Consider the following 6334-nt stretch of genomic DNA (forward strand, 5'->3'; position numbering starts at 1 on the left):
TGAACTCAGAACCTTTAGAAGAGCAGCCAGTGCTCTTAACCACTAAACTCTATCTCCAGCCTGGGCATCTATTTTCTAGTCCTGGTGTGCAGGGTTTGGGAGAGCAATGTGCTTCCCATTTTAAGTGTCATTCCCAACCCTAGTGCCCTAGTACAACCCCTAGACATAGGGAGACCCTTGAGTACATCCCTGTACTTGCCCATTGCACTGGACTCAAATATGAGCCCTGGGGAGTAGAGTGGGGGGAATTACTCTCTCCAATCTCCAGGCTTCACTGAGACAATAAGATGAGGCTTAGTGGTTTAGTTCAGTAGTAGAGAGCTTGCCTATCAAGCATGAGGTGCAGAATAACCAATGGCAACAAGAGTGGATGTAGCCCTTGGGACAGCAGTCAATGCTGACTGTTTCAGTTCTTGCTGGAGGTTACAGGACTCATAAGACACTGAAAACCTCTTACTAACAGACAAGGAAGTCTTCCAACCACAAGAAGGATTGATGCCTGAAGCATTTGATATACTGATCAGAGTGTGCTGGAATCCCCAGGCCAGGAGGCTGTGTTTTTGTCTCATGGGTGTCTAGGGCTGTCTTCTGGTGTCTGTGCCCCTATTCAAGTGTGTGGGCTTTTCCATGAGCAGTAAGTCTTTCTTGTGAAATCTCACAATTTAGATAACCTTTGCAAATAGTCTTAAGATGTTTATAATTTTAAAGTTTCAAAATAATTGTGGTAATCCCTCATATACTTTCTAAGAGTTTTATTTCCTTGCTGTAGTTTTGTTCATCATTATGGTAAAAAAAAAAAAAACCACAAAGACAGAATAGAGGATAGGAAAGAAGTATGAGAAGGAAATTCATCTAAATTTGCTAAATAGTATTTTCCTAATAATGGCAAATCTAAATCAGATTTCCTGGCAAGCCTTCATCATCTATGTCCCCTTCAATATCCTTTGTGTTCTTGCTTTATTTACTCTTTGTTTTTGTCTCAGCAAACACGAGCAGCCACTCCACCCTAGGCACTGTAACAGCGTGCATACAGCTAAAGAGAAACACAGCCATCCCACATGTCTACGGGTCCACGCTTTACCTATCCAGAAAAAGATAGCAAGATCTGTAGTAAACATTCACAGAGCTTTCTTTCTTTTGTCATATTATTCTACACAACACATTATAACAGCTGTCTACACAGCATGGGCATCTGTTATTATTATAAGTAATCTAGAGATGATTTGAATATATGGGAGGATGTGCACAGGCTATGTGGAAATCCTATACCATTTTATAAGAGGTTTGAGCATCCTTGGATTTTCCTCTACATAGGGGCTCTGGACCTAACCCCACAGACACTGAGAGATAGGGACAGATCTTCTGGGACTTGCGATCTATTTAAGATATAAATGGAAAAGACGTAAGAAAGCAGAGGAGGACATGATTAAAGGGATGGATGACAGGATTAAAATTGAGGAATGACATCAGAGACTGACAAGGCTGGAGCTAAGTGAGGAGAACGTTCCTACATAGTTTTCATTAGCAAAGACAAAAACTATGTGTGTGCCACGTTAGTTCCTTTGTCATTGCTCTGACAAAATGTCTGACAAAAGGCACTTAAGGGAGGGGGAATTTGCTGTGGTTTATGGCCAGAGAGGGAATCCAGTTTGTTACGACAGGGAAGGCATGGCTGTCAGAGTCAGCAGTCTTTGAAAGAATGGCTTGAACGTTGGAAGTGAATGTCTTGCCTTCTACTTATATGACCTAAAATGGGACTAATTGACTTTAAACGATCTCTCTTGTTTTTATTGGTCTAACTTATTTAAAAATCTGTGCTGTTCCCAAAGGCCTCCGGGCACATACACAGAAAACTAGAAATACGACAAGTTAAATTAAAACCAGAGGATGAAAGTTAAAATCCTGCCATAAAGGAATCAAGATGCCAGGTAGCATTACTGGAAAGAAAAAGAAACATGTCAAATGGATTAAACTTAGCCTGTTTTCAACTGGTTTGCAAGTAGGATTTGTTCAAAGTAGATGTTGGAGTGACTCCCTACAAAATCCTCGAAACAATTTGCTGCTGCTTGCTCTCAGGCCAAACCAGTGAAGCAATGGCCATCCCGGGGAGTTCTTCCTATCAGCCGTTTGCTTAGCATTTAATCACTGGGTGTTCTCACTTGTTTTCATCTCACTCTTGGGAGATGAGAGATTAAGGGTTAAAATATAAAGGCCAGCAAGATGTATATGTACTTGGGACTCACATGGTGGGAGGAGAGAACTGAGTCTCACAAGCTGTCCTCTGGCCTCCTCGTGTGCACTGTGGTATGCGGATGGCCTCTTTAGCCTACACATGCGCACACACGCAATACACAAATAAATGGAATGGAATATTTAGGCATAGTTCAGTTTCTCTCTAGTCCCAACACGATCTGTTTAAAAGCCAGTGATCTTCAGAGCAGAGGCAATGTAGAGCAGTGAGCGGGTTCCTGTCCAGACTTTAGCGTATACAGCTCAGTGTTGCCACCTGTAGGTGCCTAAGAAATTCCTTTTTCCTTCCCTCAATTTCTCCACTCATAAGATGTCCATGTCAACAGCAAATCACATGGACTAGTGAAGGCCTCTAAACTCACATGAGAATGCACATGGAAAACAGTGATATGCCCTCTCTTACACTTCTAGCTGAGTGTGCATTGCGTATGTAACAACATTATCTTTGTGTGCCGTTCCCACGCTTCTCTGCCTCTCACTGAGGACCTTGGGTGTTCACTCTTTTTTTGGAATCAGCCTGAAAATTGTCCCATTCTTGAGCAAAACAATATTTTTCTGTCTTGGTTGAGTCTCCTTGGTTAAATTTCTCTAATAAAGGCAATAAACAGTAGGGCATAGAAACCTTACTTTTCTATGAATTATATTGAGATTTTGATGGAATAAATGGCGTGGAAAGGCCATGTCAGGGACCATAGCCTCAGACTCGTGGGAAAATAGCAAAGCCTCCCCCTCCCTTACAAGGTGATGACAAAGGCTTCCCCTGGTACAGATACTGATAATGTGTACAGAAAATGTCCACTGTAGTTTTCTTTTCCTGGATGTTTATTGCCTAAAGACTGCTCTCCTACAGAGCCTGCTTCCCAGGACAAGATAACCCTGCCTCCTTCGTTCATCTGTATTCAGTGACCCTCCCTCCTTATTCAGCTGTAGCCTCACCTCTCTGTTCAATTGCACATAATCAACACTAAGTTCCTGGGGACCCAAGAATTCACCATCAGAATGAACACAACCTCCCAGAACCCAGCTTTTCTGTGTGTCTATGTGTTTGCCTTTTCTTCTTTCCCTTGTCACCCCATCAGGTCCATGCCTAGAGCCATGCGAGAACATGGCAAAATGATCTTTCAGAAATGTTATTCTAATAGGCGAAAGAAGGAAGATTGGAGAATAATTATTATGCATTTAGATTACTCTATATGGGAAAAATAAAGCATCAGAGTCGAATAATGAGCTGGAGCAGGGATAGACAGACACAAAGCAAAAGCCTACAGAACTGTCTTGCTGGCTGGCACACAGGGAAACATTACCTGGAGGATACCCCCAATGCTGGGGATAAAACTCAGAGCCCCCCGTATGTTATGCAAGTGCTCAACCACTGAGCACTGTCCCCAGCATTAGCTTTTGGAACAGAGTCTCATTGTTGCAAATAATGAATGCTTCCATTCCCCCAAGTGTGTGGTTATAGGCTTGCATCCGCATGTCTGACTTGAAGATTTTGAAAGTATTGAAGTTAAAAATTGAAATATAACAAGAATCACAAAGTATAATTAAAATGTGTAATAGATTATCACAAAGCAAAACACCCTCTAACTCTCATCCAAGTCAACAAGATGTTACCAATACCCCAAAAGCTCCTCTGGCCACTTCCAATCATTTTCTCAGACTTATCGATAGCACAAAAGCACTGGCTCAACTATGTTCATAGCAGCTTTATCTGTAATAGCCACAACCTAGATGCCCCTCAACCAAAGAATGGATAAAGAAAATGTGGTACATTTACACAATGGAGTATTACTTAACTGTCAAAACCAATGCCATTAGGAAATTTGCAAGCAAATAGATGGAACTAGCAAAAAAAAATTATTCTGAGTAATGTAACCCAGGCCCAGAAAGACAAACATGGTGTGTACTCACTCATAAGTGGATATTAACCGTTAAGTAAAGGATAATGCTAAAATCCACAGCTCCAAATAGGCTAAGTAACAAGAAGGGCCCAAGGGGCCATGCGCAGATCTCCCTGGGAAGGGGAGATAGAGGAGATCTCTTGGTTGGAGGGGACAGGTGGTCATGGGAACTTGAGGGATCAGGTTGGGGGTGGGCAGAGGGGGGCAGTGCTGAGAGAAGATGACTGACTGAAAGGGGGGGCTTTATGGAGTCAGGCAGAAGCCTGGTGCAAGGGAAACTCCCACAAGTCTACAAGGATAGCCCCAGCTAAGACTCCTGACAGTAGTGGATGCGCCACCCAAACTGCCCATCTCCTGTGACTGGATTGGTCCTTGGCTGGCATCAGAGACCTGCATCCAGTAACTGGTGGAGGAGAGTCAGAGACCTAAGGGAGTCCTGCTGAGGAGAGGGAGAGGGATTGTGGGAGCCAGGTGGGAGTGGGGTGTGGTCATGGACACTGGAGGAAAACCCATAGAAATCGCTAGCCTGGCTCATGGCAACTCACAGAGTCTGAACCAACAATCAGGGATCCTGCTTGGGACTGACCTAGGCCCTCTGTATATATATATATATACAGTTGGGTAGCTTGGTCTATTTGTGGGATTTCTGGCAACGGAGTAGGGACTATCCCTGGTGCATTGATTGGATCTTGGGAGCCTATTCCTCGTGCTGGGTTACCTTGACCAGCCTGAATACAGGGCAGGGGATGCTTGGTATCATGGCCGTTTGATAAGCCATGCTTTGCTGATGCCCTTGGGAGGCCTGCCCGTTTCTGAGTGAGTACAGAGGAAGAGAGGATTGAGAGGGTGTGGGGGAGGAGTGGGAGGAGAGAAGGTAGGGGAGGCACTGGTCAGGATGTAAAATAAACAATTTTTTTTAAAAAAAGAACTGTAATCCAAATTTAAAAAGCATATATTAGGGGTCTGAAGAGACGGATCCATAGTTAAGAGCACTTGCAGAGGACCCAGATTCTATTCCCAATAACCACATAGTGGCTCAAGTTTCAGAGTATCTGATGCCCTTTCATGTCTCCTGTAGGCATCAGGCATGCACATGGTGCAATACATACATACATACATACATACATACATACATACGTGCATACGTACATACATACATACGTACATACATACGCACGTACATACATACAAAGAGTCATACACATAAAATACAAATTGATAAATCCTTTTTAAAAGCATAGCTTACTGTATTGATTTAACTGTATACCAATGAATTCTTATTCTGTGTTGTTGTTTGTACCCCTTACTTTGTCCAACAGATATTTGTAGCCCATCTCTGTTATTGTTTGTATAAATTGTGTTAGTAAGTGTCACTCTATTGAATAAATAGAATAATGTTTATTCATCCCCTTGTTGATAAATCTGATTTTTATAAGCAATATTGTTATGTCATTTATGTACATATCTCTTTTTATTCTTCTGTAAGCATTTGGTTGGCATAGAATGAGGCTTAGAATTCCTAGGGCATAGGATATTGTTGGTTGCTGTTAATCTTTGGTCCCTTCCATTTGGGTGTGACCATACTAAGCAGCACACAGGTGGATTTTGATATTTTACCCAATCTTTTAGTCTATGTCTTTGAGTTGGACCCTTCTGGAACTGTCTCCTAACTGATGTGAGATGATCAGCTTCCTACCACCATGCTTTTCTGCCATGATGTTTCTGCCTCGCCACAATCTAAAAACAACGGAGCAAGTAGAGCATGGACTGAAGCCAAGAGCCAAGATAACTCTGTCCTTGTCTTCTCAGACATTTTGTCAAGGTATTGAAAAGCTAACACGGGCCCATCCATCTTTAATAGTATGTGGTTCAGATCAATGTCTTCTTCTGATTGATCTCTCAGCTGACTCCTTCTATAATTGTGACTAGCTTGCTACCGAATAAGAGTCTGGAGTTCTGAAATTTTGTCTGACGTATCTCTGGGACATAGGTTTCCCATGTTTATTTTATTTGTATGGTTTCCAGTTTTCTATCAATTTTCTATTATTTAACCCACTGGATAGTTTTCATACAGGCAGAAATAAGCAATAGTGAAATAATCAATAACTCAGAATATAAAACAAACTCCATGGCTCAGAGTCGCTGTGGCTGGGGATAGAGCCTGGTGGTAGACTGGTTGCCTC

This window comes from Microtus ochrogaster, chromosome 16 (assembly GCF_000317375.1).
Source record: "Microtus ochrogaster isolate Prairie Vole_2 chromosome 16, MicOch1.0, whole genome shotgun sequence".
Classification (NCBI taxonomy): Eukaryota; Metazoa; Chordata; class Mammalia; order Rodentia; family Cricetidae; genus Microtus; species Microtus ochrogaster.